Below are 25,522 nucleotides of genomic sequence, written 5' to 3'. Positions count from 1 at the left end.
TACTCTTGGCACTAGGAGTGCCTTTTCATCAGGACAAACAGGTACTTTAAAAGGCATCCCTATTTCTTATGTCCTAATATGGACTTTATGGATTTATATGCTAACCAGTTTGCTTTATGATGTGCTACATATATGTTTTGCTAATGTTCCTTTTATGGACATGCTCTGCTAATATGTTTTCCTGACTTGCCATATGTTTTATAATGTTCCTGATATGGGCGTTTATGATATTTCTATGACAAGTGCATTTGTGTATTAATGTGTTTTCTGACTACAGCTTATGTTGCAGAATAATAAGTAACATGTGTGTTATATGTGACTACTGCTCATTCTGCAGAGTAATTAATGTATGACTTTCTGACAATTGCTAAGGAAGCAGGATATTACTGACATGTGTTTGGTCTAATAATTGCGTTGTGTACGATACAGTATACTTTCATATAACTTGGTGTTGTGTTTCCTTTGTGGTGGGGATAGTGTGTTACGTGTGTTGTGTGTGTTGTGCAAACGCTTTACACATTGCCGCTGGGATAGGCCTGACTGCTCGTGCCAAGCTATCAAGGGGGTGAGCAGGGGTTATCCTGGACATGTAACTCCCTTGCCATGACTAGAGTGGGTGGGTTCTGCATCGCTTAGGTGCATACCCTAGCCAACCAGAAACCCGATTTCTAACAAGAAGGATCTTTAAAAAGGCCTTATTTGTCCACCAATGTTGCCTTTCGTTCCTCAGCGTATGCTACATACTCAAAATAAGCCTTTCTAAGAGAGCTTCTAATCCTTTAAGATGGAGTCCAGGGGAGATGACTGCCCTGTCCTCTTGAAAACAATGGAAATTGTGGTCTACTTTCTGTCTGCTATCACATTTGATGGAAAATGTGCAGTCACTAGCTGGTACTTCTGATGCTATGAGAGCAGTTACAAGTGACACATCCAAATGAGGCCTTGGAAGCTGGATGCTGCACAAAAATCTCTTTCTCATTCGCTTTTTTTCGGTCTCATGCCAATGTTTGATGAGTTAACAAAGTGATCTACTGATGAAAAGGGTAATGCATTTTTTCAGGAATTAGTCACTAAAACCCAAATATTTTCTAAATGCACAGGGCAAACACGCTTTTGTGGGTGAACACATGGTTGGGGGTGTTTGCCCCCACAGAAAAATCCTGATTCTTTACATCAGCTCTATCTCTGCAATCGCCTAAAGCCTGACTCTGACAAGGGATCCCATATTCTATTGGGAAGTTGATTGCCTCAGTTTTGCGACTATCGGAAAATCTCACATTCAAGATCAATGTGTTTTGCATCGGTGTTTTCTAAGGTTATTAACTAGAATTTAAACATCCTCCTCCAGCTGCACATTTTCATCGAATCCACTGCTGTAAACTTAATCCAAAATAGAAGCTCTACTAAAAAGAACATAGATGCCTCTTAATGAAAAACTGATTGAAAAAGCACATCAGATGAAAAAGGGTACAATTCGATTTCCCATAAGGAAACTTTCTGGGAAATGTAACCTATTTCGGACACGAATGGAGTAGATCTTCTTCTAATGTCAATAAGACTCAAAATGATGTCATTGGAGTTGGTTATAGCCTGAATACTTCCCACTATTCAGGATGCATAGTCTCATATCTCCATAAAACCTTTGGCACAGAAATTCCTTAATTATCCTGTGCCCTACTTTCAGATTACACTCGTTCTGAGAGCCTTCATGAGGGTATTATGTCTAGAGATTGCGTTTTTGCAGTTAACGGGAATTCACACATTGCCTATCTGGATGACAGGCTAAGTTGTGCACCTTCTTTCTAAAAGGCAGAGGAACAGACATCAGTGGTGTGCACAATACACACGACGTTTGCCTTTATTCCGAACAAGAAATACTCTATTGCCGGTAAAAGACCGCCAATTCATAGATCCACATTTTTGCACAGATCTGTGGAAGGTACTCCTACCAAAAGAATTATTATTTAGTGCTTTGGAACTTTGTGCTCTTCTGGAAGTAAACTATGGAAATGTTCCAAAGCACCCTTGTGTCACCAACCACAGCAGTGGCACCTTTGGCTTGTGTCACCTTTGCAAAAGTTTTAAGGTCGGGGTTTGGGGTTTTGCTCCAACCCAAAAAAGGGAAGGTCTCAACTTAGTTTTCCTTCGGGTGCTTTTATTTGGGAGTTCCTGGGTTTATACCTTCAAACGGGGTTGTGTGGGTACTCCGAAACAAAATGTAGATCCCTAAAAGCCTTGGCGATTGACTCTGCGTCTGTCCTCAAGCTGGGTTTGCTGGTCTTTTCTTTTATTCTTACAGGTTTGCATTGCGTTCGACCGGAGTCCCTTGAGAAAACACAAACATGTGCACTGGCAAGTGTTTTAGTGCAAATGCCCTTTAATCTCTTTCTATTCTTTGCTTCCTTCTAATCAGAAAATGTCCCCATCTCCATGAACATGTTTCTTTTCCTGAGCTCTGGTTTCCTTCATCTTTTTTACTTTCTGACGTTTTATTTGAAAAACAGAATGGGCCTCCTTTACGAAGTGGGACACTGCGCCACTGGAATGTCATTTTTTCCCACTCCTGTGGCACAGTGTGCCGGCCCATATGGACAGGGCAACGCAAAGCCACTTTGCTTGGCTTTTCATGGTCTTGTAAATATGGACCCCTTTTACGCATAACACTGCGTGAAAGGGGAGTTCCATGGGGGTTGCTGTGGGTGTTACCACTCAACACCCATGGAATCCAATTAAATCTGGTGCATTCCCAGATTTGCAAGTCTGGGAATGCTGTAGATTCCTATGCCACCTCAGGGGTGGCATTAAAATGGCCCAACCGAGAGAAATAACATTATTTCTCCCTGTTTTTTTACTCTTTCTATGTGTCCCACCTGCTTCCTGCAATCCATCCCACATCTTCAGTCCCGAAAACAGTCACCCCTACATGGATGAAACAGTGCTTAATTTAAGCCAATGGTTTCTGATGCTCATCAACACTGGCCCTTGTGACACACTACCATAAGGTGACTCTGTCCAGGTAATTTAGAGATGGCCACAAAAACAGTTAATTATTAATTCAATGTACATTACAAATGATTATTACCTGCCGCCCAAAGCCATTCTCGTATCTTTGGGGGCCTAGAATAGTCTGAATTTGCACACTTGTAGGAGTGTGGTGGTTAGTATGTGTGTTCCTATATTTGGCAGCATGGCAAGGGCAATATGGAATGCAAATTGCAGTGGCCTCCTAACAAAAGCCCTGGCACTTACTTTTCTTTTACAAATTAAGCAATGGTCTGAATCAAAGTTCTCCAGGTATATAGTGGGAGCTAGGCACCTCTCTGGTCCTCACAGTGGTCAGGAAGATCTGCAGTTTCCAGCTGGGCCTTTCTTCTTTTTTGGGTTCTTCTCGAGAGCCACTGGTCCCAAACTTTCCATCTCCATGGCTGATGCGGTTGTTCTTTAATGTTCAATTCCCACCAAATTCCTCCTTCTCTTTCTTTGTCCTCCTTTTGGCATTCTTCAAGTCCTCAAAGTCCCTCTTAATTTTCTTCTTCTTCTGAGTTTACATAGCGAAGGGGAGAAACAGGAGTCTTTCCTCTATTTCTATCTCTTCCTCCTTTCTCATGTTTGGTCTTTGTTCTTTGCCTACATCTATGTTTTCCTCCTTACGTTGTTGGCCGGATTGAGAAAGTTATCAGGTAAGTCATTAATTTGCCACAGCTTGGTTGCATCTAAATAATATCATTAAAAACCTTTTGTGGCACCGGAACTTAGACATTCAGAGATATTAGAGATCTAATTCTGATAAAAGACCCTCTCAGACAGGAAATTGATTGGTGGCTAGTGTCCACTTATTGACAGGAGAGTATCTGTAACACCTCTTACCGATAATGATAGCAATAGATCCCAGTCATACACCATGGAAAGCTACCTTGGGGATCAGCAAAGTGCAAGACAAATGATTTTAGATGTTGACAGCCCATTCATCGACTGGAGAGAATTAAAAGCAATTTTGGTAGTAGTGAGGGCATTTTTCCATGCTCAAGTTAAGTCATGGATCCATATAGATCAGTGGATAATTTTTCTGGGTTTCTTCCAAGACCCATCTAATCAAGAATAATCTAATTACCCTTTGTATGTGGGGTGTACTATATTTATATGTATACATAGAGCCAAAATATTCCATAAGCCTCATTCCTTGTTGGTTACTTTCTTGGCTGGATGGAAAAGAAACGTGCTATCTACAGGGCTCTGTTATATATATATATGTATATATATATATATATATATATATATATATATATACACATTTCATTGGGAGTTAGCATTTCCTGTGATTTATGCACTGAATAAAGCAGACGATAAATTTCCTTTCCTCGTCTGTCGGATGGTGATTGATGGCAGGCAGCGATATGGTGCAGCTGGTTCGATGAGCAGAATTCATCGTTTTACAAGAATATCTATCTATCTATCTATCTATCTATCTATCTATATATATATATATATATATATACATATACATGTATATACATATATATATATATATATATATATATATATATATATATATACACATATATATATATATATATATATATATATATATATATAAACACATATCTATCTATATATAAATAAATATATGTATATATATGTGTATATGTAGCTAACATGACATTACCACGACCAGGGGGGGACCTAGGAAGTACTAAGGATCCTCAAGATTTACCAACTCTAACTAACGAGCTGTGAGCTGAGCCCATGGAAGCAGCTTGGGTGCACGTGCCTCAGCCAGTGCATTGTCCTCTTCTCCCTTGCTCTCCTTGTGCGGTAGGTGCAGCCCTAAACCGTGCTCCCCCCACAAGCAGGTCTGGTGGTGCCCTGTTCTTTTGTCGCACCAGCAAGTGAAGTGCGTGGGCAGTGTCCTTGTAGTGGGAGGTGGGGTAGGGAAAGGCCAGTTGAGCCGGTGGACTAGCAGTCAGTTGTCTCATCCTGGGCCAGCTGCCGAAGGTACACTGCTGCAGAGTGGGAACTGGATGTTGGGTTCTGTCATGGCTGGCTGGCGGCAGCCTCGGTGCGGCTTGTGGGCAGGGAGTGGGTTCTTGAACAGGAATGAGTCCAGCAATCAAGGGTATCAGGAGGTGATGGCGTTTATATGTGCCTTCACTAAGCTTGTATTATATGCTACCTGATATCTCGATGTTTAGACCAATGTCTCCGGCTTCGACTAGGAGGGGCGAGTCACTGTCTGAAATACCAAAGTGACAGAAACATTACCAGACCCTGATGCCTCAAATAAGAGACTATTCTCCTTGGGATCTACCCAGGCCTCAGGTGGAAATCTTTCCTATTTTTAACAAAGCCAACAGCATTAAGCAGGCAGTCATTGTTCATGAGCTAGACCAACAGCCGAGAAACTGAACATCTCAGTAAAAAAAAAGTCCATACAAAAAGCAAAAAGAAAACTGAGAAGAATAACCAAAACTCCTCTTCCATAAATCCTGATGATCCCGGGTTAATTTTCTGTCTTGGAACATAGCTGAGCTGAAAAGGAATTTTTGAGTCACTTCTGTCTTTTATTAAGGATAATAAAGTAGTGATAGCTACCCTACAACAAACCTGGGAAACGGAGGACTGGGTGTTGCCAGAATGTTGTATTTATCCTAAAGGCAGTTAAGGGGCAATTTGGGTGACCGGCGGGGGTCTTGCAGTTTTGGTAGCAGTGGACTATGATATCGTGGTGTCTGTCCTTTTTAGGGTTTTGAAAATTATTTTGTATTATCATTGTCTAGAATACCCTCAATAAAGATACACGGGGGTCCACAAGAAGTGTACTGACTTGACATTAATTGATGTGTACCGTTCTCTGAATCTTTGTAAAGATAAACAACTTACGTTGTTGGCACCACGATTAGATAAGATTCAATTGGGTTTTCCCCGGATGCCTATTCTTTTAATGAGTGATGTAACCATAAAAATCCCTTCGGGGCAGCCAAAAAATGTTAATGTCACAGAAAGTGCATTGAAAATTCCCTCTCAAGTTTTGGGGAGTCAGAGAGATGAAGGAGGCAGTTGGCAACTGGTGATTCTCCTCAATAGTCTCAACATGATGCTAATTAATGGTAGGTGTCTGGAAGAGAAGCCAGCTCAGTCAAGATTTGATAATGTGAGGACCCTCTGAGGTTTAAACAATCATGGGCCAAAGCAATGCTTAACAAGAAAATATGAGAGGCATTCAGAATAGGCAGGGACCAAATAGATAGCTTGGTAAAACAACATCGGAAAGACTTTAGGAAAGATGTGTGGAAAATCAAGTGGAGGGAAAGAGAGAACCTTTGTATAAAGGCAATCTTTTCCCTGAGCACTGGCAACCTAAAGAGCTTTTGGACAATTTTAAACAGTACTCTTGGGCTAGCCACACATATTATAGCAGGTTTAATTCCTGAAAAACCCTGGGTCAGCTACATGTCAGATTTGTATAAAGTCTAAGATGATGGGTGGAGGGTTGTGGGTTGACGAGTCCATAAGGTAAAAGGGGAGGTGAGAGTATTCTGTTCCCTAGAGTTAGTGGGATCAAAGCAGTGATCAAAGGCCTAAAAAGTTCAATGGTCAGAATGCATTTCTTCAGATATTACTAAACTCAAACCCGACTTGTGGGCACAGACTCTGGTACCACTGTTTGAAGAAATAATTGAGGGACATGATTTGCCTGAAACCTGGAAAGGTAGCATTAAGGTGCCTTCTTTTTAAAAGGTGGATGGTAAACTGCCCTCTAACTATTGCATGATTTCATTGTTGGATATCCCTAGTAAAATGTATGCAAGGCATTTTCTGGGTTTATTAGAAGATTTGGTGTGCTCAGCTAGAATTCTCCCTTTCACCCAAATGGGCTTTAGGAAAAGGAATTCAACTATGGATGGCTGTGTTATATTAAAAGTTGTTGGCAGACGATTATGGCCCTCATTATGACATTGGCAGTAAGTTCCGCTTTTCGCCATGCCGACTACTGCCAACATACTGCCACTGCAGCGGTTTACCGCCACCCATATTATGACACACACATAGCAATCCCTCACTATACAGACACACACACAAGTCCGCCAGCCCAAAGGTCGGTGATAAACTGGAGGTACCAAAACCCACACCGTTACGCCAACAGAACTACACCCACAATATTATGACCCACAAATCGGTGCAGTGGACATTCAACCATGGGAAACCATTGGCGGTACACACCGCCACCCTCAAAATACACACAACCTTACAAAACAACACTACATTGGACAATTCAAACTACACACACCTGACACACATAGACACACCACACCCACACACCCATACCACTATAAAACACACACCCACACTACCAACGACCCCTTATGACTCACAAATATTGCCAACTGAGAGAGACAGAACAGCAGGACCCACAGAACCAGAGCCACAAAACACCATCACCCGTACACCATCCACGTACCTCAGAGCACAAACCCCAACACATCACCCCACACACCCTCACACACACCACTCACATTACACCCATGGCACTACAACAACACCCAGGGTTTTCAGAGGAGGAGCTAAGGGTCATGGAGGAGGAAATCATCCGGGTAGAGTTACAGCTAATCGGATGACAGGTGCAGCAGACATCCATTGCAAGGAATATGGAGCTATGGCGGAGGATCGTGGACAGGGTCAACACCGTGGGACAGCACCCAAGAACAAGGGATGACATCAGGAAGAGGTGGAACAACCTATGGGGAAGGTGCGTTCCGTGGTAGCAAGACACCAGATAGCAGTACAGAGGACTGGCTGTGGACCCCCACCTCCTCCCCCACAACTAACAACATGGGAGGAGCAAGTCTTGGAAATACTGCATTCTGAAGGCCTGGCAGGAGTAGCAGGAGGACTGGACTCTGGTAAGTCAACTCTTTACTACTTTCACCCCCCCACCTGCATGCCATCACATACCCCCACCCTTACCCTCACTCCCATCAATCCACCACCTCCCACACACCTCACCATCACAACCCACCCATCCCAATACCAAGCCCTGCATGCACCACCAATGCATGGACACCACTCACAGCCCTGCATGGACACTCATCACCAAAGCATGCATACCTGAGACAATCACCTAGCCCACCAAATCACCACACACACAAGCCTAAGCTGCCAGAGCAATAACAAACATAGAGGGCAACACACCCATGCACAAGATGGCACATGCAGAATCAATAACACTGAATTTACATCCTCACAGGTCCCCCACACAACGTCACTGGAGAGGAGGTGCCAGAACATCCAGTCCCCCCCAAAAGAGGCCCACAGTGATGACAGCAGCTCTGCACACCTGGATCAGGATGACCAACCTGGCCCATCAGGGACCTCTGGACAGTCGGTTACCCAGGCACAGTACCATACCACCACAGAGCCTCCTCCCTCAGGAAAAACCACCACATCACCCACCCAGCGGGCCCATACCACTGTCCCCAGGACATGTAAATCAGCAGTGTGTCCACCACTACAGGGACCCCAGGCCACCCCACAAACACAGGATGATCACGGACCTGGGGTCAGTGGCAGTGGGCGCACGGTTCAAGGGAAACAGGACAACAGGGAAGCTGGGATGACTGCTGTGCGACAGGAGGAGGACAGGCCCAGGGAACAGACTGTCCACGAGACACTCACCAACATCCTGGGAGGATACCACCATTCCCAGGAGACGATAGGCCAAATGCTAGACAAGTTGCAGGAGACCCAGTGGCCGCAGGAAGGACAGTACCTGGGGATCAGGGAGGTCCTGAGGGACATCCACACTACCCTGGTCACCATTGCACGGTTTCTGGCAGACATGGCCAACACCATGAGGGAGGCAGTGGCACACCAACGGGCCCCTGACACTAGCCAAACTGATGAACAGCCTTCCACCTTAGCTGCTGCTAGTGGACAGGAGGCCCTGCCACAGGAACAACAGGCCATCAGCACCTCTCCCCTGCAGAAGGATAACCACCACGCAAACGGTCCCTGCGATCCAGGCAGAAGCCAGAGAACATTGCCAAGACAACCGCCAGGAAATAAGACTCTCCTGAATGTCACCCTTGTGTCCCACACTGTCACCCTGTCCACCTTGAGCTGTCATTTCTCCACTTCCTATGCCCCCTTGGACAGTGCACCTGTGATACAAATAGACAGGAACTTTACCCTTGACTCTCCTCCACCACCACCCCAGCCCATTGCAATACCCCATCCACTTATAAGCACATAAATAAACACCCTTGTAAAAATGCAAGTATGGAGTCTGTCAATTGATTGAACTGTGTATTAATTTAACAAGCTGTAAACATTGTAATTTTACTGTACAGTAATGTATACGTAGGTATGACCTGTAGTTGGCTGCAGTCAACGCACCAGGAGCCAGAGTGGGGCATAGATATCTGAAAATAGACATGCCAAAGAGTACAGTAAGTGGCCATAGTAGTAGGAATATCAGCCTGCCAGTGACAATATCCAATACAAAACTGTCAATGGAAGGTGAAGTTACAGTGTCTTACCTGTGTGTCCCTGGAAGTACTGTTGTATGATTGCTGTGCTATTGTCCACATCCTCATTCTCTACCTCCTCTTCATCACTGTCCACAGGGTCCACTGCTGGCACATGCCCATCTCCAGCCTCCTCCTCCTGCAGAAAAGGCACCTGGCGACGTAAGGCAAGGTTTTGCAACATACAACATGCCACGATGATCTGGCAGACCTTCTTGGGTGAGTAGCACAGGGAACCACCTGTTAGATGGAGGCACCGAATCCTGGCCTTCAGGAGGCTAAATGTCCTCTCTATTATTCTTCTGGTTCGCCCTTGTGCCTCATTGTAACGTTCCTCTGCCCTTGTCATGGGATTCCTCACTGGGGTCAGTAGCCATGAGAGGTTGGGGTAACCAGAGTCACCTGTAAATATCGAGTAATAACTCTTAGGGCCAGCCCCATACTCATACACCAACATATACTGGGTGGGAACCATGGGCTCCCCTATTGGCCACACCCATTGCCTCTGGAGTTGAGCCATCACACATGGGATGCTGATATTCCTCAGGATAAAGGCATCATACACAGACCGAGGACACTTTGCAATGACATGGGAAAAGTACTGGTCCGCCAGGCACACTATATGAACATTCATCGAATGAAAGCTCTTTCGATTTCTAAACACCTGTTCTTTTCTCCTGGGGGGGACAAATGCAACATGTGTACCATCAATTGCCCCAATAATGTTGGGGATATGTCCCATTGCATAGAAGTCAGCTTTCACTGTGGCCAAATCCACTACCTGGGGGAAAACAATGTAGCTGCGCATGTGTTTCAGCAGGGCCGACAACACTCTTGTTAGCACTATTGAGAACATTGGCTGTGACATTCCTGCTGCCAAGCCCACTGTCACTTGGAATAGGCAGGAACCAAATAGATAGTTTGGTAAAACAACATAGGAAAGACTTTAGGAAAGATGTGTGGAAAATCAAGTGGAGGGAAAGAGAGAACCTTTGTATAAAGGCAATCTTTTCCCTGAGCACTGGCAACCTAAAGAGCTTTTGGACGATTTTAAACAGTACTCTTGGGCTAGCCACACATATTATAGCAGGTTTAATACCTGAAAAACCCTGGGTCAGCTACATGTCAGATTTGTATAAAGTCTAAGATGATGGGTGGAGGGTTGTGGGTTGACGAGTCCATAAGGTAAAAGGGGAGGTGAGAGTATTCTGTTCTCTAGAGTTAGTGGGATCAAAGCAGTGATCAAAGGCCTAAAAAGTTCAATTGTCAGAATGCATTTCTTCAGATATTACTAAACTCAAACCCGACTTGTGGGCACAGACTCTGGTACCACTGTTTGAAGAAATAATTGATGGACATAATTTGCCTGAAACCTGGAAAGGTAGCATTAAGGTGCCTTCTTTTTAAAAGGTGGATGGTAAACTGCCCACTAACTATTGCATGATTTCATTGTTGGATATCCCTAGTAAAATGTATGCAAGGCATTTTCTGGGTTTATTAGAAGATTGGGTGCGCTCAGCTAGAATTCTCCCTTTCACCCAAATGGGCTTTAGGAAAATGAATTCAACTATGGATGGCTGTGTTATATTAAAAGTTGTTGGCAGAAGATTATGGCCCTCATTATGACATTGGCGGTAAGTTCCGCTTTTCGCCATGCCGACTACTGCCAACATACTGCCACCGCAGCGGTTTACCGCTACCCATATTATGACACACACATAGCAATCCCTCACTATAAAGACAAACACACAAGTCCGCCAGCCCAAAGGTCGGTGATAAACTGGAGGAACCAAAACCCACACCGTTACGCCAACAGAACTACACCCACAATATTATGACCCACATATCGGTGCAGTGGACATTCAACCATGGGAAACCATTGGCGGTACGCACCGCCACCCTCAAAATACACACAACCTTACAAAACAACACTACATTGGACAATTCAAACTACACACACCTGACACACATAGACACACCACACCCACACACCCATACCACTATAAAACACACACCCACACTACCAACGACCCCTTCTGACTCACAAATATTGCCAACTGAGAGAGACAGAACAGCAGGACCCACAGAACCAGAGCCACAAAACACCATCACCTGTACACCATCCACGAACCTCACAGCACACACCCCAACACATCACCCCACACACCCTCACACACACCACTCACATTACACCCATGGCACTACAACAACACCCAGGGTTTTCAGAGGAGGAGCTAAGGGTCATGGTGGAGGAAATCATCCGGGTAGAGTCACAGCTATTCGGATGACAGGTGCAGCAGACATCCATTGCAAGGAATATGGAGCTATGGCGGAGGATCGTGGACAGGGTCAACACTGTGGGACAGCACCCAAGAACAAGGGATGACATCAGGAAGAGGTGGAACAACCTATGGGGAAGGTACGTTCCATGGTAGCAAGACACCAGATAGCAGTACAGAGGACTGGCTGTGGACCCCCACCTCCTCACCCACAACTAACAACATGGGAGGAGCAAGTCTTGGAAATACTGCATTCTGAAGGCCTGGCAGGAGTAGCAGGAGGACTGGACTCTGGTAAGTCAACTCTTTACTACTTTCACCCCCCCACCTGCATGCCATCACATACCCCCACCCTTACCCTCACTCCCATCACTCCACCACCTCCCACACACCTCACCATCACAACCCACCCATCCCAATACCAAGCCCTGCATGCACCACCAATGCATGGACACCACTCACAGCCCTGCATGGACACTCATCACCAAAGCATGCATACCTGAGACAATCACCTAGCCCACCAAATCACCACACACACAGGCCTAAGCTGCCAGAGCAATAACAAACATAGAGGGCAACACACCCATGCACAAGATGGCACATGCAGAATCAATAACATTGAATTTACATCCTCACAGGTCCCCCACACAACGTCACTGGAGAGGAGGTGCCAGAACATCCAGTCCCCCCCAAAAGAGGCCCACAGTGATGACAGCAACTCTGCACACCTAGATCAGGATGACCAACCTGGCCCATCAGGGACCTCTGGACAGTCGGTTACCCAGGCACAGTACCATACCACCACAGAGCCTCCTCCCTCAGGAAAAACCACCACATCACCCACCCAGCTGGCCCATACCACTGTCCCCAGGACATGTAAATCAGCAGTGTGTCCACCACTACAGGGACCCCAGGCCACCCCACAAACACAGGATGATCATGGACCTGGGGTCAGTGGCAGTGGGTGCACGGTTCAATGGAAACAGGACAACAGGGAAGCTGGGATGACTGCTGTGCGACAGGAGGAGGACAGGCCCAGGGAACAGACTGTCCACGAGACACTTACCAACATCCTGGGAGGATACCACCATTCCCAGGAGACGATAGGCCAAATGCTAGACAAGTTGCAGGAGACCCAGTGGCCGCAGGAAGGACAGTACCTGGGGATCAGGGAGGTCCTGAGGGACATCCACACTACCCTGGTCACCATTGCACTGTTGCTGGCAGACACCAACGGGCCCCTGACACTAGCCAAACTGATGAACAGCCTTCCACCTTAGCTGCTGCTAGTGGACAGGAGGCCCTGCCACAGGAACAACAGGCCATCAGCACCTCTCCCCCTGCAGAAGGATAACCACCACGCAAACGGTCCCTGCGATCCAGGCAGAAGCCAGAGAATATTGCCAAGACAACCGCCAGGAAATAAGACTCTCCTGAATGTCACCCTTGTGTCCCACACTGTCACCCTGTCCACCTTGAGCTGTCATTTCTCCACTTCCTATGCCCCCTTGGACAGTGGACCTGTGATACAAATAGACAGGAACTTTACCCTTGACTCTCCTCCACCACCACCCCAGCCCATTGCAATACCCCATCCACTTATAAGCACATAAATAAATACCCTTGTAAAAATGCAAGTACGGAGTCTGTCAATTGATTGAACTATGTATTAATTTAACAAGCTGTAAACATTGTAATTTTACTGTACAGTAATGTATACGTAGGTATGACCTGTAGTTGGCTGCAGTCAACGCACCAGGAGCCAGAGTGGGGCATAGATATCTGAAAATAGACATGCCAAAGAGTACAGTAAGTGGCCACAGTAGTAGGAATATCAGCCTGCCAGTGACAATATCCAATACAAAACTGTCAATGGAAGGTGAAGTTACAGTGTCTTACCTGTGTGTCCCTGGAAGTACTGTTGTATGATTGCTGTGCTATTGTCCACATCCTCATTCTCTACCTCCTCTTCATCACTGTCCACAGGGTCCACTGCTGGCACATGCCCATCTCCAGCCTCCTCCTCCTGCAGAAAAGGCACCTGGCGACGTAAGTCAAGGTTGTGCAACATACAACATGCCACGATGATCTGGCAGACCTTCTTGGGTGAGTAGCACAGGGAACCACCTGTTAGATGGAGGCACCGAATCCTGGCCTTCAGGAGGCTGAATGTCCTCTCTATTATTCTTCTGGTTCGCCCTTGTGCCTCATTGTAACGTTCCTCTGCCCTTTGTCATGGGATTCCTCACTGGGGTCAGTAGCCATGAGAGGTTGGGGTAACCAGAGTCACCTGTAAATATCGAGGAATAACTCTTAGGGCCAGCCCCATACTCATACAACAACATATACTGGGTGGGAACCATGGGCTCCCCTATTGGCCACACCCGTTGCCTCTGGAGTTGAGCCATCACACATGGGATGCTGATATTCCTCAGGATAAAGGCATCATACACAGACCGAGGACACTTTGCAATGACATGGGAAAAGTACTGGTCCGCCAGGCACACTATATGAACATTCATCGAATGAAAGCTCTTTCGATTTCTGAACACCTGTTCTTTTCTCCTGGGGGGTACAAATGCAACATGTGTACCATCAATTGCCCCAATAATGTTGGGGATATGTCCCATTGCATAGAAGTCAGCTTTCACTGTGGCCAAATCCACTACCTGGGGGAAAACAATGTAGCTGCGCATGTGTTTCAGCAGGGCCGACAACACTCTTGTTAGCACTATTGAGAACATTGGCTGTGACATTCCTGCTGCCAAGCCCACTGTCACTTGGAAAGAGCCAGTTGTCAAGAAATGGAGCACAGATGGGACTTGCACAAGAGGGGGGATCCCAGTGGGGTGACGGATAGCAGATATCAGGTCTGGTTCAAATTGGTCACAGAGCTCTTGGATTGTGGCCCTGTCAAGTCTGTAGGTGAGGATAATGTGCCTGTCCTCCATTGTTGCCAAGTCCACCAGGGGTCTGTACATGGGGGGATGTCTCAATCTCCTATTCATCTGCAGCGGTTGCAATCTATGGTGCAAAACGATGAGCATCTGGTCAGTATTCCACATTTCCAAACACTACACTGCATTGCATGCTGTGACTGAAACAGTATGTTGTTGGATAGGCCCAAATGGTGCCTATGTGTACTGTGACGCAGTTAGGTGCCATGGTCTGCCCCCCCCTAAAATGGCATCCTCCTGTCCTGTGTGGAGGGACATGTGGAAATGAGGTAATGCCGCTGATGTTGTGCACGATGGTGGGAGGCGGTCAAGTACCGCCGTGCAACTCCTCATTGTTTGTCTATGGGCCCTATGGGTTACAGTGGCCAATGGTGATGTACGCCGGCGGTGACGGTACGCACCGCCGCGGGCGTGACCGACATTTTCTATCTGTTCTCTCACTTGCTACCTGACCTTCAACTGGAGAGGACCTACACTGCAAGTGCTGCTATGACCTGTGTCTGGAAGTAACCATGGCTGGAGTCACTGGGGAAAGGGCCACTGCCTTCACTGCTGCGGAGTTGGAGAGACTGGTGGATGGGGTCCTACCCCAGTACCGAATGCTGTATGGGCCTCCAGACCAACAGGTGAGTACACTGTAAGCACGATGCATGGGGCATGAATGCATGGAGTGCTATGTGTGAGGGCCTCATTTGAGGGGGTGGTGGAAGGGCCCTGGGCAGCGTGCTGCATGTATGGTGGGCAAGGTCTGTGCGTAAGGGGATTTGAGGGATATGGTGGGCCATGAGTGTAACAGTCCGGACGGAATGGCTGATACCTTTTTGTATGTTTATTTGTCTGTAGGTCAGCACCCATCAGAAAAAGGGTATATGGCGTGCCATCGCCAAGGACGTGCGGACCCTGGGGGTCTACGACAGGCGGAGCACCCACTGTCGCAAACGGTGGGAGGACCTGAGACGCTGGGCACGGAAGATGGCGGAGCCCCAGCTGGGGATGGCCTCCCAATGAGGAAGGGGTGTCCATGGAACCCTGACCCCCCCGATGTTCCACATACTTGCGGTGGCCTATCCGGAGCTGGATAGGCACTTGAGGGCATCACAGCAGCCACAAGGGGGTGAGTACAGTTTCCCAGTATACTACTTGCACGTAGTGGGGTGGTCTCCAGGTGGGGAATGTGGGCCTGTGGGTGCCCCTATGCCAGGCAGGACATTGTATGGTAGGTCCCATGTAGGGCAGGGTTCTGATGTGAAATTCCTCCAACCAAGCTAGTAGGTCTCCACTAATGGGCAGGGTCTGTGGGTCTCAGGTATGCTGCTATTGGCCTTAGGTATGCCTGTCCTAAGGCTGGTGACTAGCATTGTGACTTGTAGTGCATTGCATAGTGCGTAGGCCTGTTACCTGTGTGAGTGTGCTGTGTACGCCAACAGTGGTGTTGGTGCAGCCATTGACCAATTGTATCCTGTGTATCCCGCCCAATTTTGTTTTGTTATCCTGTCCTTGTGTGCATTAGCATCATCTGGCGGAGGAGCAGAGGCACCGGTGACAGAGGGAGCTGCATCCCACAGGGCCCAGGAGGCCGAATCCACCAACAGTGAGGGCACCTGTGGGATGGAGGGCGAGGGTAGGACCACGGCGGAGACAGGAGGGGACAGTTCTGACAGTGATACCTCCTCCGATGGAAGCTGCCTGGTGGTGACGGACACCTCTGTGCCCACCCCAACTACAGGTACAGCCGACACCCCCGTACCAGCACTGCCCTCCCAGCAGCCCCTCAGCGAGTTTACCGTGCCCACTCACCCAGGAGGGTGGGCATCTCCTTCACCCCAAGCACCTCAGGCCCTGCCCCAGTTAGCCCTGCTGCCCTGAGTGAGGAAGCTATTTACCTCCTGCGATCCATCTCTGTTGGGCAGTCAACCATAGTGAATGCCATCCAGGGGCTGGCAGGCCATTTGCAACAAACAAATGCATTCCTGGAGAGCATCCACTCTGGCATGGTGGCCCAACAGAGACCAATCCAGGCTCTGGCCTCCTCCCTGATGGCAGCCATTGTCCCTGTCTCTAGCCTCCCCACTCCAACTTCCTCTACCCAGTTCCATTCCCCTGAGCCCCAACCTATCCCAAGCACACATTCAGACCAGCATGCACCCAAGACAACACACAGGAGTGGCTCAGGCAAACACAAGCACCACACATCACCCCACAGGCACTCACACAAACACCATCCAGAATCAGACACACCAACATCCACTGCCTCCACTGTGTCCCCCTCCTCCTCCTTGTCCACCACTCTTCCAGTAGCATCTCCACTCACACCTGTATGCACTACATCCTCATCCACTACCCCCATCACCATAACACCTATCACTACACACCTCCCGCTGGCAGTCACCACACCCACATCCATGCACACGTCCCCTGTGCTCTCTCCCACTGTGTCTGTGCCCACTCCTCCTAAAGTACACAAATGCAAGCACTCAGACACCTAACAGCCATCCACCTCACAACAGCATCCAGCCCATGCACCTGCACCCAAACACAACAGACTGACACCTCCTACAACCACTCCCTCTTTCTCCACTTCCAGACCTTCTCCCTCTTCCCACCCCAGTGTCCCTAAGAAGCTTTTTCTCTCCGCCGTTGACCTCTTCCCTACCCCTTCCCCCCTATCCTTCACGTTGGGCCAGGGTGGTCAGAAACTAGGCTAGCACCTCAGCCACCCAGTCCACGGCCACAGTAGTGTCGGCAGCTCCTGCAGCTGGGAGAGGCTCCAGGCAATCAGCCATAACCACTGACAGTGTGCCTGCACCAGCTGCCAAAGGGAAGGACAAGGAGGCACCACCAGCTGTGAAGGCCAAGGGCAAGGAGGCACCACCAGCTGTGAAGGACAAGGGCAAGGAGACACCACCAGCTGTCAAGGACAAGGGCAAGGAGGCATCACCAGCTGTAAAGGGCAAGGGCAAAGAGGCACCACCAGCTGTGAAGGGCAAGGGCAAGGAGGCACCACCAACTGTGAAAGCCAAGGGCAAGGAGGCACCACCGGCTGCCAAGGCACCACAAGCTGGGAAGGGGAGGGGGCGTGCCCTTCCAGGCAGGAAGGTCGGGAGGCCTGGTGCAGGGACAGAATCTGAGCCCCCACCACCAACCATGGCGGTCCAGCCATCCGAGGCTGCAGGGGAAGGGCTGGAGCCTCCCCCCACCACAGGCATTCCTGACACCAGCACTGCCACCAGCACCACCATCAGCATCGCTGCCTGCAGCAGTGCCAGCAGCAGCAGCCCCAGTGGGCAGACGTCAGAGGCTGCAGGGGACGGGCAGGAGCCTCCCCCCACCACTGCCAGCACCGCCAGCAGCCCCAATGGGCAGCCATCCGAGGCTGCAGGGGATGGGCAGGAGTCTCCCCCCACTGCCAGCACCGCCAGTAGCCCCTGTGGGAAGACATCCGAGGCTGCAGGGGATGGGCATGAGCCTCCCCCCACCACTGCCAGCACCGCCACAGCCCCAGTGGGCAGACGTCTGAAGCTGCAGGGGATGGACAGGTGCCTTCCCCACCACTGGCATACCGACACCAGCCCCGCCACTGCCACCACTGAGCAGCCATCACAGCCGGCGGGCAGTGTGTAGTCCTGCCTCAATGGACTGTAGTGCATCCTGGCCCCTGCAAATCCTGTGGGTGTGACACCCAGGTGAGAGACTGTGACCTTGTACTCCCCATGTGCTGTATTCCAGAGCACAAAGCCCCCTCCAGAACCAGTGGAAGAAGCCATCCACTCACCCCCTCCTTGCCAGGATGAAGCACACTGGGCAAAAAGCCCCCTCCAGAACCAGTGGAAGAAGCCATCCACTCACCCCCTCCTTGCCAGGATGAAGCACACTGGGCACAAGGCCCCCTCCAGAACCAGTGGAAGAAGCCATCCACTCACCGCATCCTTGCCAGGATGAAGCACACTGGGCACTAAGCCCCCTACAGAACCAGTGGAAGAAGGCATCCACTCACCGCATCCTTGCCAGGATGAAGCACACTGGGCACAAAGCCCCCTGCAGAACCAGTGAAAGAAGCCATCCACTCACCCCCTCCTTGCCAGGATGAAGCACACTGGGCACAAAGCCCCCTCCAGAACCAGTGGAAGAAGCCATCCACTCACCCCTTCCTTGCCAGGATGAGGCACACTGGGCACAAGGCCCCCTCCAGAACCAGTGGAAGAAAGCATCAACTAGAGAGACTGTGTCTTTGCACTCCCCAGGACCAAGCAGTGGGCAGACCACCCACTACAGAGACTGCAGCTTTGCACTCCCCAGGACCAAGCAGTGGGCAGACCACCGACTAGAGAGACTGTGGCTTTGCACTCCCCTCGACCAAGCAGTGGGCAGACCACCCACTAGAGAAACTGTGGCCTTGCACTCCCCAGGACCAAACAGTGGGCAGACCACCCACTTGAGAGACTGTGGCTTTGCACTCCCCAGGGCAGTGTGATGGGCATGTAGCCCCCTCAAGGACCAGTGGTGTTGTTCCATCTTCTAGCTGAGGTGCCCCCCCTGTTCCCTGTCCCCCTGAGGTGCCTGTGTATTTTTGACCTGATGCCCCTGCAGTGCTCTCTCCGTGTTGATGCAGGAGTCAAGAGGGGCCTTGGCCTATGTGATGTGGCCCTGTGGCCCACGGACATTGTGGACTGGGCAGTGTCCCTCCATTTGTATATATGTATACACTGTTTTGATTTTGATGGACGTTTTTATAGTATTTTATCTTATTACACTCACTTTAATCAATTCCTTTTGTCCTTGCATTATTCCTGAGGGGTAGGTGGTGAATATGTAATGTTACTGCATCTGTTTGTGTGTATGATGTTGGGGGTGGGGGTGGGATTGGGGGTGGGGGTGTTGCGGGTTGTGTGTGTGTGTGTCACTCTCTTTTTCCTCCCCCCTCCCTTGTGTGCTAGGCGGCAGAACTCACCATGGTCATCTTCGCCATGGTTGGTATTCATGGTGAAGAAGGAGATAGACGAGCATGGGGAATATCAGCAACTCGGTCTCCATGACAGCGTGGTTCTTCCTTGAGTCTTCAGAGGTGAGTCGCTTCCCTTCTGTGCACTGTTTCCGCCGTGATTTTGATGTCTTTGGTAGCGCCCCGGAAAAGGTGGCGGATAGCCCTGTTGTAATAGTGTGGGCGGTACATTGTCTTCCGCCTGGCTGTTGGCGGTTACTGCCATTGTGCTTGTGCCATTGTGCTTGTTCCTACCGCCGTGGCGGTGTGTTAAAGTGGCTGTCTATGTGACAGTTTCTGCTATGGTCATAATTCCATTTTTTTTGCCACCGTCCTGTTGGCGGTGTTACCGCCGCTTTATCACTGACCGCCAGGGTTGTAATGAGGGCCTATGTTTTTTAAAGAAAGCAGCCACTTTATGTGTCGTAAATCAACCTCCCATTGTAACAGATCTCTCTTATGGGAAAGGGTGGCTAAATGGAAGTGTCCATGGGGTGTCTTGAAGTTGGCAGTCCAGTTGCATGACAACTCATAGACCAGAGTGGAGCCGGGGGGTAATGGGGCCATATCCAAAAACATCAGTACCCCTAATGGGTTGAGGCAAGGATATATGTTGGCTCCGCTGTTGCTTTTGATCTATGTAACGGATGCCCTGGGAGCCCTAAACCAAGTCAAGCGTTTTCATCCTAAGTTATGGATGGAACCTATTTCCATATTCTTGTACGCGGACGACATGGTATTATTAGATCTATATATGGTTGGCTTCCAGAGGCAACTTGATGCTTTTTCACATTCCTGCAAGGGAAACGACTTAAAGCTAAATACGGCTAAAACTAAGATTATGTTTTTTTAAAAGGTAAGAGGTGGTACTCAGGGTTTAGGTGGAGGCTGGATGGTATTCAAGTTGAGGTGATTAAGTAATACAGATATTTAGGCCTGTTATTCAGGCACAATCTGGACTTCCAGGCTAATGTTTTGTTGCAAGAACCTAGTGCTAAGTCAATTGCTGGTGCTCTTCAGACTGGATTCTGCTTTGGCCCATAAGTGTGCTGAAGTGCTGAGAGGTGTATAATACAAAAATAGTTACTCGGTTGGTCTATGGTTGCGAGATTCTGCTAGAAAAACAGGTGAAGCACTTGCGACTTATTGAAACAACCATTTGGAAAAGAAGGCTAGGACTGCCCATGGGCTCTGTGAGTAGTGTCCTGAGGTTAGAGCTGGGCCTTACCCGCATTCTTTTCAAACATAGACAGCACTATTAGACTGGGTTCTTAAAAGCTAAAGAAGGCTCCTTGAGGCATCTCATAAAATTTCATTTACAAGGGAAGCACTTGGGTTAATAGGAAAATAACATACAGGTTATTCAGGCTTCCCTTATTCTGGCGGCAGGGTCCTTTAAATATATCGGAGCTCCAACAGAAACAAGCACTAAAAGGCTTAATAAAAGAGTGTTCACGAAATTTGTTTACGATTATAAGGGGCTGATTTAGGAGCACCTAGCGCCTCCTTGTGTCACATTAGTGTAATTTGTTTTAAGCGAATGTGGTCCAAAGATAATTGCTGCGCCAAATTTACAAAGTGGCGCACTGCATATATTGCACTACATTATAACCCTTTGCGCCACATTATTCCTGCTCTAGGCATAATGTGTGCAAAGAGGGCATTCCTCCATTGGTGGGAGCAAAGAAATGGTGCAAAGAAATCGAAGAAATTTCTTGGCGTCATTTATTTCTGCACTTTTAACGCCTGCTCAGAGCAGGCGTTAAAAGGAGGCACACCACTATTTACAATAGGCCTCGTCAACATTTTGGATGCTAATCCTGCAAAGCTCTGAACTAGCGTCAAACATTATGATGCTAGTTCCCTAACTGCCGCCATGGTGCGATGTATCTTAGATATGGCACATACATAGTGGCATTTGGGAGGCACTAAGGGTTGCAAGAAAAGTGGGGCTGCACTGGTTGCAGTGCCACTTTTCTTAAATCTGGCCCTAAGTATGATAATGACTGGAACATTCTCATTTAGTCAAGCCTGTGACAAAGAAGACAGGATCAAGACACAGAGAGTCATTGTGATGTCATGGTCGCAGTCAGACTGCTGCCAAAGTGGTGGTCCGTCTGCGACATTTTGACTGTGGCGGAGCCACCACGGTCAAACCGCCGACACCACCAGACTGCGGCCAGCCTGCAGCCTGGTGGTCCCAGTGGTTGTAATCCACCAGGGCAGCACTGCAAGCAGCGCTGCCATGGGGATTACGGGTCCCCATCCGCCAGTCTTTCCATGGCGGTGAACACCGCCATGGAAAGGCTGGTGGAATGGGGGACTCAGGGGCCCCTGCACTTCCCATGAACTTGGTATGGGCAGTGCATGGGCCCACATGCACAGCCCCATCGCGCATTCCACTGCCCAAATTACAGGTAGTGGAATGCACGATGGGTGCTGCTGCACCCGCTTCACCGCCACATTGCCTCCGGCTCCATTGAGAGCCGGCTGCAATGTTAAGGCCCTGTTCCCCACTGGGCAGGTGGGCGGAAACCGTGTTTCCGCCGACTGGCCCAGTGGGGAAGCATAATAGGGCTGGCGGGGTTCAGGCCACACAGGCGGCCTGATGGTGGGATGGCATTGGCAGGCGGCGGAGAGGGCCATAATCACCTGATTACTTACAAGTAATCTCTTTTTGGAGGTATGGGACAAACATTATGCCTGTCTTGAGAGGAAGGGTTCCCGTGGTGTACCAATAGCCCCCGCAGCCCCCATGGTATGGGGGACCCCGTAGCTCCAGGCCACCCGCGTTGCCCAGCACTGTGCATTAGCCCATGGGCTGCGAACTCCTGACTGAGATCGAAGCTAGGGGGCAGAGCCAGCTTCTGGGAAGTACGACCAGTCCACTGACTTAGGGGCAGGCGCTGTGTTTAAAAATAACTTATGGGTTTAGAAGCACGTAAACTCGCTTGTGCATCCAGCAGCTTTCAGGCAACAACAAAAATTTCAAAATAACTCTGGTGATCAATGTTACTTCTGGTAGGAGATCCGAATTTTGTCTAGTGGAAGTTTTATCTCATTATAAATTAGAGGGATAATGTGCCTGATGCAAAGGCCATGCACCATGCAAATCACAAAACTGTGAGAGAACCAGGAGTAGTGCTTCAAAAAAGAAAAAAGTGGGTGTCAGAGAGGGGCTGTGGAGAGTTGAGGGGCACTGTTGGAGAGTGGTAGAGAGGGACATTGTGGAGAAGAAGGTCATGGGGGCGCCAAAAAAGACTGAAGCACCAGGTGCCACCAGTGCTATAGTTGGCCCTGCATGGGGTCCCCTTCATGTATTTTGCAGGGTGGCCCCCTCAAGTTTGGTTATGCTTCTGGAGGGTTCCCCCAATTAGGACTATGGAGAGGAATGCTTAGATCAAGAGTAATGACGATTAATTGTAAGTAATCAGGTCACCATGTAACTATAAACATGCCGCTCGTGGCGTGTGCCTTACATAATATGGGGCTACTCATCTAGATAGGAAAATTCGCATTCAGAGAATACGTTTTTGTAAGAAGTGCATTTTTGACATAAGGGAAAGGGGCACTTTGCTTTCACCTAAACATTTAATCTTTACTATCTCAAGTATGCCCTATAAGACGTTCTATGCCTACGTACTAGACTAACTCCAAAACCAGCGTTGTTTGCTTTAAAGTGTGTCTTAATGTGACACTTGCGCCAGGAGTCAAAAGAATGATGGAGGCCGTTCATGAAGTTTAACTGCTCATGCAGCACATATTTTTGGAGACCAACGGGGAAGTATTCACTGTTCATTTATTTCACTTTGAAAACAAGGGGAATTTAGCTAAAGGATTTTAGCAGCAGGCAAAACATTTTATATTATAGCTCACTGGGACAAATGAGCCAGCGGGCAGATATTACCTAAAACATATTTTTTCAAGAATGGACCGCTTGGCGCGAAAAAGCTGGATTATTCACACAAATACTTTAGATTCCAGCACATACCCTTATGTTACCAAAGAACATCGTGCTTCCGTTGCAATGCAGGGACAGTGAATCATGTATTTACGGCAGTGGAGGGGCATTGACACCTCATATGTAAATATCTTTTACTATCGGTCATGGATACCTGATGAGCACCTATTTAAGTTGCTGTGGGTGAAAGTGACGTGATGAGAGGCATTGGCATCACACAGTAATGCTGACGCACAGTGCATCTATAGATGGCTCTTTCTGGTGTCCTCACTGGAATAATTCCTTTTGGATCACTGCAGTGCAATTTTGGGTGGGGCTAAAGTCATCCAATACTCCGAGATGCCACAGGGGAGGAGAGTGAGAAGAAGACAACCTCAACAGAAGAAACCTCTCTTACTAGAAAGACACCTCCTACACCTGAGAGTGCATCTGCAGGGACATCTGGGTTGAGGTATGTTAGGACACTCTATAAGAATTATGGCCCTCATTCTGACCCTGGCGGTGTCTCACCGCCAGGGCAGAGGGCAGCGGAAGCACCGCCAACAGGCTGGCGGTGCTTCCGTGGCATTCTGACCGCGGCGGTACAGCCGCGGTCAGAAACGGGAAACCGGCGGTGTCCCGCCGGTTTCCCGCTGCTCTGGGGAATCCTCCACGGCGGCGCTGCTAGCAGCGCCGCCATGGGGATTCCGACCCCCTTACCGCCATCCTGTTCCTGGCGGTGTTCGCTGCCAGGAACCGGATGGCGGTAACGGGTGTCGTGGGGCCCCTGGGGGCCCCTGCAGTGCCCATGCCAATGGCATGGGCACTGCAGGGGCCCCCTAACAGGGCCCCACTATGATTTTCAGTGTCTGCTAAGCAGACACTGAAAATCGCGACGGGTGCAACTGCACCCGTCGCACCCCTTCCACTCCGCCGGCTCCATTCGGAGCCGGCATCCTCATGGAAGGGGGTTTCCCGCTGGGCTGGCGGGCGGCCTTCTGGCGGTCGCCCGCCAGCCCAGCGGGAAACTCAGAATAACCGCAGCGGTCTTTTGACCGCGCAGCTGTATTCTGACGGCGGGACTTTGGCGGGCGGCCTCCGCCGCCCACCAAAGTCAGAATGAGGGCCTATGTATTTATTTCAGGATAGCAGTGGATGAATCCCCATCTCATTGGGATGAATATTGATTTGGATGTGGTCCTTGGCTTGTTGTGCTCTAGTCTCATTTACTGTCTTGTTCAGAGAGCAATAGGCAGCTGTTGCATCTGAGGGGCATGAAATAGGTCAGGAAGGAGGAGAAGAACTAAGCAGGAAAGCCATCTATCCCGGTGTGGTATAGCACATGCCATGCACTTCTTCATGTGTAACTGAGACTGTAGTCTGGTGGCAGCCTGTTAGAAATTGGGTTTCTTGTTGTCAGAGATATGTACCATGTCCAAGCAGTTACCACAATCCTAGTCAGGGTAAGTCAGATACATACCATAAATTAACCTTTGCTCTCCCTATGGCAGCTTGGCACAGAGCAGTCAGATTAAGTTAGGAGGCAATATGTTAAGTATTTGTGCAACAGTTAAAACAGTAACACAGTGAAAACACCATGAAAAGAATCCACACCAGGTTAAAAAAACAGATTATGATTTTATAAACAAATCAAGACCACAACAACCAAAATCCAATAAGTAGAAGTCAAGATATGAATTTTGAAAGAATATAAATGTTGGTAGCGTTTAGGACTAGGGCAAATTCAAGGGTTCAGGCCAGCCACGATGGTGTGCGAGCTGGTTACAGAAGCCACGTAGGCTAGCTGACCACAGTATCTTGATCCTGGCCGTAACAGCGAGATGTGG

This window comes from Pleurodeles waltl, chromosome 4_1, assembly GCF_031143425.1.
Source record: "Pleurodeles waltl isolate 20211129_DDA chromosome 4_1, aPleWal1.hap1.20221129, whole genome shotgun sequence".
Lineage (NCBI taxonomy): Eukaryota > Metazoa > Chordata > Amphibia > Caudata > Salamandridae > Pleurodeles > Pleurodeles waltl.
The sequence above is the reverse complement of the archived record's forward strand: the minus strand, read 5'-3'. Positions refer to the sequence as shown.